Genomic DNA, 13,059 nt, shown 5'->3' with positions numbered 1-13,059 from the left:
ACACCAAGAGCAAGAGGATGAAGAGGAGAAGAGAAGGAGGCTGCCCAAAATGTGTGGAAACCCTAACCAATTAGTTCACCACGTTTTTTAGGCTTAAGGGTACTATATATACATGTAGGCTATTAGGGTTTTCAACTAGGAAACCCTAATTTGGATGCTTAGGCCCTAAGCAACCCATGGACCCTTCTTTAATAAGCCTTGGACGATTTCTAATGGGTTTCCCAATAGAATTCGTCCAACCTTATACAATACGGTAATCCATAGCCCAATTGCAATTATCTTATAATTACAATTCCAGTCCCTTAAGTTTAATTAATCTCTTTTAGACACATACTTAATTCTTATTAATTATTAACTAATATTAATTGAACAATATGATTTCTCCTTTAATATATTATTCTCATAATATATTAATAAATCATAATTAATCATTTCTCTTCATAATTCATCCTATCAAGTTGCTTTGGTGAAGGTAACCCAAAAGAACCATGCACCATCGGGTCAAGTACATACCAAAATAGTTATGGACTTAGACACTAATCCAACACATTTCACATGTAAAGTATTTACAGGCCCAAATAGCACACAAATAGTATCCAAGGTCCGTCACACATGTTAATGGGTCAATGAGGCCCAATAAACATATAAATAGTATACAGGACCTCTCACACATAAAAATGATCAAATAAATCCGTTTGTTAGTTAATCGTTGATTTTGGTTCAAGTATTCACTAAAATATCAAAAGAAAGAAGAACACATATAAAAGTCATTCCTAGGCCCAATAAACATGTAAGCGAACCACTAAGGCCCACTATACGTGTCTATTATTTCCAGACTCAAAAGGAATATAAAGGTCTATCCTGAGCCCAATATACATGTAAAAGGACACTAAGACCCACTAAGCATGTATATTATTTCCAGGCCCAATAAGGATATAAATATCTTTTTAAACCCGTTTGTTATTGTTTTGTTTATTTTAGCTTGATTATTTAGAAAATTGATATATAAAGCCCACTTTTTGTAAAAATGACGTTCTTGGCCCAATAAGCCAAAAATTTACAAATTAAGGCCCAATTTTTGTAAGAATAACACTTTAGTCTCCATTTTGTTCAAAACTTGTGTTGATGACTAGTTTGTGGTAAAAATAACATTTCAAACCCATTTTTTTCAAAATATCGTTTTTGGCTTGATTTTTATGGAAATACACATTTTTCTGGTTTTGGGTCTTTCCGACCTAGTTTTTGGAAAAATTTTAGAAAAATCATTGTAAGTTAAAATTTGGATCCGTAAATTCTGCAATTTTGGAAATTTGGTCTACTTTGTTCACAATTTTTGTCATAATTTTTAATGGCTTCTAACAATAGTAACATTAGTCACCTTCATAGGCTAATCCGAAAGTATTTCAAATTTGATAGGCAGTTTTGTAAAATTCATCAAACATTGTAGAAAAATCGTATGAAAACATGAGAGTAGTCATTTTAAAGGTATAAATCTGAAAGTTATCCATGTAGAACAGTTTTGAAAAATACTTCCATTAAGGGGGTCAAAACAGTCTGAGATTGGACCAAAACTTTCCAGTCAAGGGTTGTTTTATGAGTTTAATTTATAGATCTTACAACACAACACTCATTTTTACTATTTAAAGTGTATAAATATCATATATACTAGTTTAAATGTATTATATCTCACAAAACATACTTTTCTCAAGGTTCTAATGAAGAACCAAGTAATAAACTTCAATTTCTTAACATGTTTTTAGATTAATGAGGAAATCAACACATAATCACCAAATAATTCGTGGGAAACACACATAATCATGCATATACACATAGATCTACACAAATCAGCTTGTATTATCCTCCAAATGTAAGTAAAAACCAAAAACAGGGGGGGTATGAACTCACCTTGGGGTGATGGATCGGTTTTGATGAAGAAGTGGAAGAAGAGTTTTGATCCTAGCAAGCTTTCTTGAGTAGATCTTGAACTTAGATGGTTCTAAGAACATGATCCACAAATATATAGATGTAAGAGGAGATTTTTGAAGAAATCAAGAAGCTAAACCATGGATCTAAGCAAAACTTACCAAAGATGATGATCTAGGTGAAGATCCTCTTGAAACTACACCAAAACTCGAGAATTTAGAGGGAAATATAGCAGTGTTCTTAAGAGACTTCTTGTGAAAGTTTTAGAAAAGTAAGAATAATGGTGAGGAGGCCTTATGGCCGTGAGTTTTGAAGAGGGAGAGGGAGAGAGTAGGCTTACCTAGTTATATGAGATATTACCTTGTTTTATGTGGGGTTTTGGTGCATGGGTGACCACCATGCAATATTGAGGTGGCACTTGCTCATAATTTCTCATTTTTTTTGTCTAGTAAACACCTTGGGCCAAGAATTTGGGCTAGGAGGAAGGAGTTGAAGTGATTTGGGCTCAATCTCGGCTTTGCTCGATTTTTATGAAGTTTAATACTTTTCGGCCCATTGGGCCTTTAAGGTAGTTCACGGCCCAAATAGTATAAAGAACGGGTTTTATGGTCCATTAGGGTTAATTGGAGTTGTTATGGCCCAATAAGACCCATTAACGGTAAACTAATTTATTTTGGACCCAAAATGGCCCAAAATGCTATGTTTTATAGAAATAGGTCTAGTTAGAGACCATTTAGGGTTCCTGGGCCCCAAATTAGTTGGTTTGGATACTTATTGGCCTATTAGGCCCAAAAAGAATGTCTTAGACCATAATAGCCTTGAATCGGAATATTTAGAGTTTTAACTCTTTGTTGAACATGAGAGATGTATTTGAATGAGCATAGACTATGATATTCTCTTAAAGTACCAGTTATTGTACTAGTTCAATGATTATAGGAGAGTGGAATTCCCTAGCAAAAATGCTAGTTGTGACATCATCCACCTGTTAGAGGGAATTTCGTCCCGAAATTCTTTCGAAAGATGGGTTCATGAATGAGAGAATAGGTGAGGGTACTTCTGCTTCATCTGGTTCGCGTTCACATGTGAATTCTAATCCACACTTGGCGCCCCATTGAACCTTCACAAAAGGAATGCGACATTGTTTTACGCACTTTACTTCCTTATACAATACGTCGACTGGTTCTTCGGCGAACAGGCGATTCTCGTTTATTTACACCTCTTTCTAAAGGAATGATAAGAGTTTTGCCTGATAGGTACTTTTTCAGATTCGATACGCTGAACACAGGGTGTATGTTGCTGAGCTCTACAGGCAGCTGCAACCTATAAGTATTTGGACCAATCCGAGCAAGAATCTCGAACAGTCCGATGTATCGTGGGTTTAGTTTTCTCGTTTCCTAAAGCGAATCATTTCTTTCTAAGGAAAGAATTTCATTAGTGTCCGGCCTTCGACTTGGAATTCCAAAGGTTTTCGTCATTTGTTAGCATAACTCTTCTGTCTGTCTCATGATGCTTGAAGTCGAGTTCGGATTTTTGAATTATCTTCTCTATCGTTTCGTAAATGGTTTTCTGGTCACGTGAGAGTACTGACGAGTGATTTGCATTTACGACCATAATGAGCCTCGAAAGGAGCCCTTGATTCTCATGTGATAGATGTTACTGTATGATAATTTAATCAAGGGCAACCAAGTATCCCATGACTTGTTGAATTTAAACACCCAAACTTGGAGCATGAGTTCAAGTGGTTTAATGGTCCGTTCACTTTGGCTATTGGTTTGAGGGTAGCAAGAAATGCTCATGACTAGCTGTATTCCTATAGCCTTCCGAAGTGACTATCAAAATCTTGGAGTAATTTCGTTATCTCGATCCATGCAGTGCTTTGTCTGCAATATTCTCCGGCTTTGATGCTTTCCAAGGCCGGTCATAGGTGTTGACAGTGTTTTATTCTTGCTTTGTGAGCAGACGAGTATGTTATTGATGAAAAATAATGAAAAGGCTGACTAGGAATGGTTAGGAAAACTCGGTGCGTAGGGTCCATGAATACCGTGGGAGCATTCATTAGACCAAAGGGTATCACAACGAATTTGAAATGGTCGCGATGAGTTCGAAAAGCATTTTTTGTAATGTCCTCTTCTTGGGCTCGAAGATGATGATAACCAGTCCTTAGATCTATTTTAGAGAAGTAATTAGCTCCTTGGAGCTGGTCAAATAGGTCGTCAGTCCGAGGGAGTGGGTATCGGTTTTTGATAGTGAGCTTATTCAATTTCCTAAAATCGATGCACATTCTAAAGGATCCGTCTTCTTGAAGAACAAGATCGGAGCTCTCCAAGGTGAGAAGTTTGGTCCGATGAATTCCTTACGCAACAATTCTTCTCAATTGACTAGATAACTTGTGAATTTTCGGTGGGAGTCAACCTATAGGGTGAATTGGCAATTGATGTGGTTCCCGGTATGAGGTCGATTCAAAATTCGACCTGTCTCTCTGGGATATTCCCAAAAGTTCTTCCGGAAACACATCAGGAGAATCACATGCTACTGGAATACCCTGTATGCTTCCCTTTTCTTTGGTCTTGTCCACAACATGAGTGAGGAAAACGTAGTTCTTCTGGTGCAAGCACTTCTGTGCCTTGATGCACGAGATAGGACGAGGATTTTGTGCCATGTTTATCACCATGGATTATTAGAGTTGTGTGATTGGGAAGGTGAAGGCAAACGACCTTCTCGTGACACATAGCATCAGCATGGTGGGGGCTTAACCCATCCATGCCGATTATCACGTCAAAACTCCTAATATTTACTGGGATCAAGTCTATTGAAATGAAGGGTTTTTTAGTGTTAAGGTGTTCCCTACATAAATATCTTTGGTTGATTCGGTTTTCCCATTAGTCATCTCCACCGCTAAGGCTTAGCTTAGCCTCTGGGATTGTTGTTTTAGTAAGTGCTCGAATTTGTTACTAACGAAGCTTCGCTCAGCTTCACTATTGAATAAGAGGTAAGAGAAAGAGTTGTTAAGTGGGAACATACCAGTAACAATTGTCGGGTCTTGGTCTGCTTCGCCTTGACCCAAGGTCAGGACCATTTCTGATCCTTCTGCTCCTTGATTGTTATCCTTGGGGCAATTGCGCCAAAAGTGACCGGTTCCTCCATACCCATAGCAGGTGTGACTGGTCTCGTCATTGGTGTTGATGTTAAGGTTGTTGCGATTGTTGTTGTTTTCATTTGGCTGACGATTCTGACATGGATAAGTTCTACAGTATTTGGTGGTGTGATTCTTTCAGTTGCATTTCTTATAATGCATCTCCCGGCAGGCTCCGTTATGATGGAAATTGCACTGGTTGCATTTTGGAAGGCTTCCAGCATATGGTCTCGCTGACGTTGGTGTAATAGGGGTCATGGTTGCATGAAAAGCAACAACATGTTGCTTCTCTGAGAACCTTTGAGTTGGCTGTCCCTTTCTCTTACTTCCAGGATTTTGCTTCCTACTCTTAAGCTTGGGGTTTAGTGTGCCTTGAAAAGCTATCACTTGTTGGTTCCCATGCTCGTTCCTTTGGCTGGAGTTGTCAATGTTATTTCTGCCTCTATTGGTGTTGCTTTGCATTGATTTGTGCCATAGCAATGGCTACTGCCGCTGTTACAGCAGCTTGGAATGTAGTAGAGTCCATTTGCAGGAGCGGTGTCTCGTGGGTTTGCTCGATTTTTATGAAGTTTAATACTTTTCGGTCCATTGGGCCTTTAAGGTAGTTCACGGCCCAAATAGTATAAAGAACGGGTTTTATGGTCCATTAGGGTTAATTGGAGTTGTTATGGCCCAATAAGACCCATTAAGGGTAAACTAATTTATTTTGGACCCAAAATGGCCCAAAATGCTATGTTTTATAGAAAAGGGTCCAATTAGAGACCATTTAGGGTTCCTGGGCCCCAAATTTGTCGGTTTGGATACTTATTGGCCCATTAGGCCCAATAAGAATGTCCTAGACCATAATAGCCTTGATATTTAGAGTTTGAACTCTTTGTTGAACATGAGAGATGTATTTGAATGAGCATAGAGTATGATATTTGCTTAGAGTACTAGTTATTGTACTGGTTCAATGATTATAGGAGAGTGGAATTCCCTAGCAAAAATGCTAGTTATGACACTAACCACCAGTTAATTTAATCAATCTCGGGACAATAGCTGGTCACCCAGTATATAATCGGGTAAATCCTTATGTGACATCTTATATGACATCATATGTGGCATGTCATGTATGTGAATGTGATTTTGGAGGGAAATTAATTAGAAGCAACAAGTACAAACATTGTTCAAATTCTTCATTTGCAAAGTCACCCTACAACCAAAAATGCTGTGGAAAATAAAGTTGTCCTCTTCATTAAGTAGCAATGTGTGAAGGTGTGGTTGTGGAGAGGTACCTGGAAAACCCAAATTGAGAATATGGCAATTGATAATGAAATGAGATTAGATTCTATGACCTAGATGATATTTGATAGCAAAAAATCCAATTAGAATGCTCAAATTCATCCATGATGGTAGAATCATGTATATGCTAGAATTGGAATGGAATTGAGTGAAATGTGATGAAAATAATGGAATCTTTTGTTTGTGAGTATTTGATGAGTATATGATACTCATAAACATGAGTTGATACTAATAATATGATTTGAATGCCATAAAATGAAGATTTGAATGATTCCTAGTTCAAAATATGTAGTTATTGGCCATAAAGGCAACATGGGAAGGTTGGAATGGAATTTGACATTCCATAGCTCCATTAAGGAATTAACATGAGATTATGTAATGTTAAGCACTTGACAACACCCAATGATGTATTAGATGATTTGGGAATAAGTCATATTGGTTAAGGAGTGTTCTTGATCAACTTGAGCCCTTAAACCTTTCACATGAGTGTTTGTAAGTATTATAAACTTAGTATTATGATTGAGAACTTAATAAATGAAGTTGAATGTTTGACATGGTGAAACACCCTCTAGTGGTGCTTGGAAACCCTTAAAAGTGTTACAAATGATAACCTAAAAGAGCAAAAGAATCCAAGGAAGTTTAAGACTCAAAAAGTGAGTTTTTGGGGGTGTTTGGGCTGCTACGGCACGCGACCCGCGTGGCCAAGCACGCGGCCTGCGTACATACAACAGTTTCCCCAAGCACGACCAAAAATCCGAATTTTAGTATTTTAGTCATAACTTTTGCATACAGACTCGGATTTACGCACGGTTTTCGCCTACATTCATATTTTTTCATGAGGAATACTATGAATCAATAAAATTTAGTAATGGAACCTATGAGGGGTATTTTGGTCATTTTGATTGACCTTTACTTGTATTGAATAAGGAGTACGTAAGGAGAGTTACTTGTGGAAAGGAACTTGGTAACAACCTACATCGGAGAACTAGGTGAGTATGTGTGGACTTTTTCCCCACTTTGGGGTGCATGGATAATTGTTATAGTATCTTATGAAAAAAATAATGTTTTGAAAAGTAAAGTGCGTCTTTTGAATATGTTTCAATGGTTATATGTTAACAGAAAGAAGGAAAGCTGTAATGATGCAATGAAGAACCGTCTGGACCATGATACCTCATAAGAGGCACTAGAGGAATCTACTGGGGTGGTACCTCCCCGTCGCGAAGTAGATGTCCTATTATGATACCTTGGTGGATTGATTTGTTCTTTCCACCTTGGCCTTGGGAATTTCTTTAAAAATATTATGTAAGAAATGAATTTCTTTAAAAATACTTGAAATATTTGAAGGTCTAAAATCCACGTAACTCACGAGACACTTTGTCTTACGTATCTCTTTTTAATGCCATATATCTCAGGTGATAGCTAAAGGTGTGAAGTGATCTAGAAGTAATGAAGTCCATGAGAGACTTAGTGGAGCATAAGTTACATTTGAATTTGATCTTGTAAATCTTGGTTTGCTTGCTATGGTTTATTTGATACAATGCTAGTAACACCCAAGAGATTGTTTTGAAACTCTGTTTAAACTCTGATGATTTGTAAAATGTTTTTTTATTAAACCTTGCAGTTGGGTTAAACCATAGTATTAAATTTTGTTTGAAAAATATTGGGGTGTTACGTTGAACCATACAACATAAATGCAGTAGGGAGAGGTACCGTTAATACAAGAAATCAGGTCAATACCGACGACGCTATTAGCGGCGAATAGAGCTTTAGTGGCGACTCAAGCTTAAGTTGCCGCTAAAGCTACATATCGCCAATAATTGGTCGTTAGTAATGCTCTACGATCCGAATCCGTGGTTACCTCTTATGGTAATTCTCAACCGTCCAATCAACGTTCTAATCCAATGTCTTGGGGCTCTTCTTACACAACTTTAATACCGGAGACATTTTGTCGCCGCTAATGAGTAAAATTATCGCCGCTAAAGGTTGTGAAAAAAAAGAAATGGGATAAATTCCCTCCCTTTGGTGTTGCCATTAATACTGAATTGTCGCCGCTAAAAACCACTCATCACCACTATTTAGTGTCGCCAGTAAAGGTCGACAAAATAAGACCTTGATATTCCTTTCTTTCTTCCAGATTCCTTCCTGTTCCTTCTGATTTGCTACTTTCTTTCTTTCTTCGAGCTTCAACCAGCGATCGATGTTCTCCCTTCATCCTCCTTCAACCACCACAACCAGTGTTTGCCACCTAATTTCGGCGACGGGTCAACTGCTACCAGCGATTTTAAGGCTTCTTCGACGAAGATAAGCATCCCTTTCATTATTTCTCAATTTCTTTCTCTTCTAACTTCAATTTTCAGCTTATATCCGACATTAAATTTCTGAAAATCGATATTTTCAGTTTTTACGATCACCATTGTTGATTTTTGGACACCATAGGTACCGTTCTCCTTTAATTTCGAGACTATTTGGAAAAAATGTGTATTTGTGCCTATTATATAAAATTACCCATATTTGTGCATATTTTGTGTTTTTATGTATGAAATTAATGTAGATTGTATGTATGTATAAAATATGTATTTTTATATATGTATGAAATATTGAATGTATGTATCTATGTATTTATATGTATGTACAAATTGTGTGTTTTTATGTAAGAAATGTCGAATGTATGTATATGTATATTTGCATGTATATGTGTGTATAATGTGTATTGTATGTAGGAAGTGTATATATTGCAATGGTATAGTAGAAAAAGAACAAATAAAATAAGATGTTATTATTGATAATGCTATTTAAAGTATATGTATATAATGTGTATTTGTATGAATGAAAACATGACATTATGTATGTATATGTGAATTTGCATACAATTTGTATGTAATATGGATTGTATGTATTTTTTGTAAAAAAAAAACAGTGTGCATTGTACAAAAAACAAATAAAGTAGGATACTATTAATGTAGGATGCTATATCAGAGGTGAACGACGTGGCTCTATAAGAGGCATCGGCCGAAAACCTTCTGTTATCTCGTCGATTGCACAATCATCGCAACCATCACCACAGTCAACACAACCATCATGGGTAAAACAAGATTATTTAATTTCAATAAATAATGTTGATTTATAATTGTGTTTATGTTTTAATTGCAAGAAATTACAATTTACTTTGGTTTTTTGTCACTAGTTTAAAAATAGAAATATACTTTGGCATCAATAAATGTATGTTGATTTGGTTTGATAATTTAACATATAATTTTATATGTGTTCGTTATTTATTATATAGTTTGAATGACTTCGGACAATGTTCAATGACTCGACATGTAGAGATGAACTTTACGCGTTTTTTCAATCGGGGAAAGATTAATGAGGAAACGACGTGAACGGAGGTGATGGTGCATCGGATAATTAGTTGGTCTTTTGTATTTGAGACACTTTGGTACCAATGTGTTGTAATTATAAAACTTTGGTTTTTTATTTTTGTATGAAATTAATTATATATAATATCGTTACACTATTTGATACCTAATCCGACATTATATAATTTTTTTTTTCTGCATTTAATGTCCTTATGTATCGAGTTTTTTTGCACCAAAATTGTTGATTAAAAGAAACTTAAAAATGAAAAATATTATTACCGGCAACACTAACACCGGCGACAAGATGATTTACCGGTGACATGAGCATTAGCGGCGACAAAGATTATCAGCGGCGACACATAAATTAACGGCAACATTTTGATCAATAGTCATGGGGCGGTAGCGACGACTTTTTATTGCCGACGTGTTGCCGCTATTGCCTCTACCGGAAAATTTCATAGTCTTTACCGGCGACTTTTGTCGCTGCTATTACATTTTTTTTCTTGTAGTGATTTTATATATCTTGGTTAATTATTTGATTTATTTTAGACGCATGGTAGCGTATTCTCATAATTAAATACATTCTTAATATAATAAGTGTTTTTGTACGATAGGGTGGGCAATTTAAGTTTATTAAGGTAATTAAAATTAAACTAACCGTTCAACAAAACTGCTCGATTATTTTGATCACATAATTCAAGTTTGTAAAAACATTTTTATTTTATGACGATGAGAAGATAACTCAAGTTAATCAATGTAATATATAATAATGTTAAGAAATAACAAAGTGTAAATAAACGTCTCATATTGTGTTGTTTTAAAGAGTTAAATAAATAAATAATGCTATTTAAATAATTGATTAACCAATTAGGTTATGGCAAAATATTCTACATATAATCATATATTATATTTACGTTATTAAGTGTTGATCCTAAACTATACATCATCATCCTGATCATGTTTAGGTATTTAGAAGACTTGATGAGACGCACTCTTCTGGAGCATGTGACATGTCGTTGCAACATAACTGTTCTACATCGTTGTGTTGTGCTTGTTTCTGATCATGCTTTCAGGGATTAGCCCTACTACCAATTCTGCTGCTTTATGTGTTACTTATGGCCGGCCAGGGAAGGCCGAGCCTCTGAGGGCTCGTGGGAAAACATTTCAACAAACAGTGGAAGAGGTCTGTGTCGTGCCTGATGTTATTGCTAGTACGTATCTCCTTATCTATGTTGTTTTGAGATTTGTTTATACTTATATTGTGTTGTGTATAGGTACTTTTCTTGTGTTTTTTGTACCTGCTTTGGTGTTGTTTGACTCGGGTGCGAGTCGATCTTTCGTGTCCTTAGCTTTTAGTCGCCACATCAGTATCTAATGTGAGTCGTTGAGTCGATCTCTGAGAGTTTCTATAGACGAAAAGCATGCGTTTTTTGCTACTGATGTATTCTGAGGGTGTGTATTAGAGATTTTCCGTGTTGAGTACCCGATAGACCTGGTACCGATCGATATGGGTGTTGTATATGTCATAGTGGGCATGGATTGGTAGATTCGGTTTGGAGCTACGATCGAATCCGAGCGTCAGATGGTGACCATACGAGATCCTAGTATGGGAGTGCTTACGGTCTATGGCTAGGGTACTAGATCTGGATCCGCCTTCTACTCTGCTGGTAATGCGAGAAAGAGTCTACAACAAGGTTGTATGGACTTTTTAGTGTATGTGATGGATACGTGGGTTGCTACAGAGAGGCCGAGTTCTATCATCGAGGTTCTGATAGTGTGAGAGTTTCCGGATGTTGAGCCTGACGAGTTGCCGGGTGTGCCTCTCGAGAGGCAGTTGGAGACTTCAGATTGATTTGGTTCCAGGAGCGGTGCATATTGCCAATGCACCTTATCACCTTACACCACCAGAGATATAGGAGATATCCTCACAGCTCTAGGAGCTGCTGGGGAAGGGTTTTATCAGACCGAGTAGCTCACGTGGGGAGCAGCGATCCTTTTCGTTAAGAAAAAGGATGGTTCACACCGAATGTGTATTGATTATCGGGAGTTGAACAAGCTGACGGTCAAGAACCGTTATCCACTACCGAGGATCAACAATTTGTTCGATCAGTTGCAGCGAGCGTCTTGGTTTTCTAAGATTGATTCGAGATAAGAATATCATCATATGAGAGTCTGCGAGGAGGATATCCAGAAGACGACCTTTAGGCCTTGTTACGGGCACTACGAGTTTGTGGTGATGCCTTTCAGACTCACTGTGACAACCTGATATTTCAACTCTATGTAATGACCTAAAAAGTCAAGTATTGTAACCACTTTTGAGATAATGAAATTAACTTCGATAATAAAATGTCCAAAAAGTTTCTATTTAATTACCTACTATGTTTGATGTCATTAAACCGTGATCGTACGTAAAAAGAACGCCCAAATCCGACTTCGTATATTGCACTTATGATTTTTCCAAGTTCGGCTTAGCAACAGACAGCTAAAAACTCGAATTGGAGATCGAGCGACTTTTGGCCGGAATGACCTAAACGAGAATCGAAGGTCTCGACAATGGTATTTCAGCGGTAAAAGGTCTGGCAAAAACAGACGTCAGATAAAGAAGTTATGAATTTCTAATGAAATTTTATTAAACGCGACATTTTAAAAGTAAATAATAAAAATAAGTTCAAAATTTGCCGACAGAATTTAAACGAAAATTGTAGAGCGTAGTCTCACCTACGCGTGGATATAAAGAACATTGAAAACAGAGTTCGTATGAAGAAGATATGAATTTTAGAAGTTTATTAACTAAATAAAATATAAATTTGATTATTAAACCTTGGTATTATCCGAAGGAAGAGTCAGCAAGTCTATCCGAGTTACGCCCGACGTACAGGCGTACGCCCAGTGTACTCAAGGGCTAGTCTCCGGATCGTCCACGTCTCGCCCTATGCGAAGCTATGCCCCGTCCCATCCGAACTCCGAGGCAGTCGAGGATCCGGTCATACGTGACGCACGCGTACGCCCAGCGTACCCGCGTACGCCCAGCGTACCGAGGCGGTTCCCACCCCCTATAAAAGGGATGCGAGGGTTCCAAAGAAAAGGGCTATTCTCTCTCATTTTTCTTGCGTTGTTGCCTCGTTTTCCGTGCCCGTGCAAACCCGAAGCCCGGTCACTTTGCTCAAGTCTCGAAGGTCGTTTGTACTCCCGAGATTCCCGAGAAAATCCGTTTTCCCGAGAAGAAATTTTGCCCGGTTTTCATCATGCTTTTTCCGATCTTTCAAGTGAGTTCATAACCTTATAATCCACACTTTTAATTGTTTTATAAATACTTTTATATGCTTTTAAGGGGGGAATACAAGTAAAACACACGATTATTATCGT

Source organism: Lactuca serriola, chromosome 4, assembly GCF_051521515.1.
Source record: "Lactuca serriola cultivar US96UC23 chromosome 4, Lser_US96UC23_V15, whole genome shotgun sequence".
In the NCBI taxonomy this organism is placed as follows: Eukaryota; Viridiplantae; Streptophyta; class Magnoliopsida; order Asterales; family Asteraceae; genus Lactuca; species Lactuca serriola.
This window is presented reverse-complemented; position numbering follows the sequence as displayed.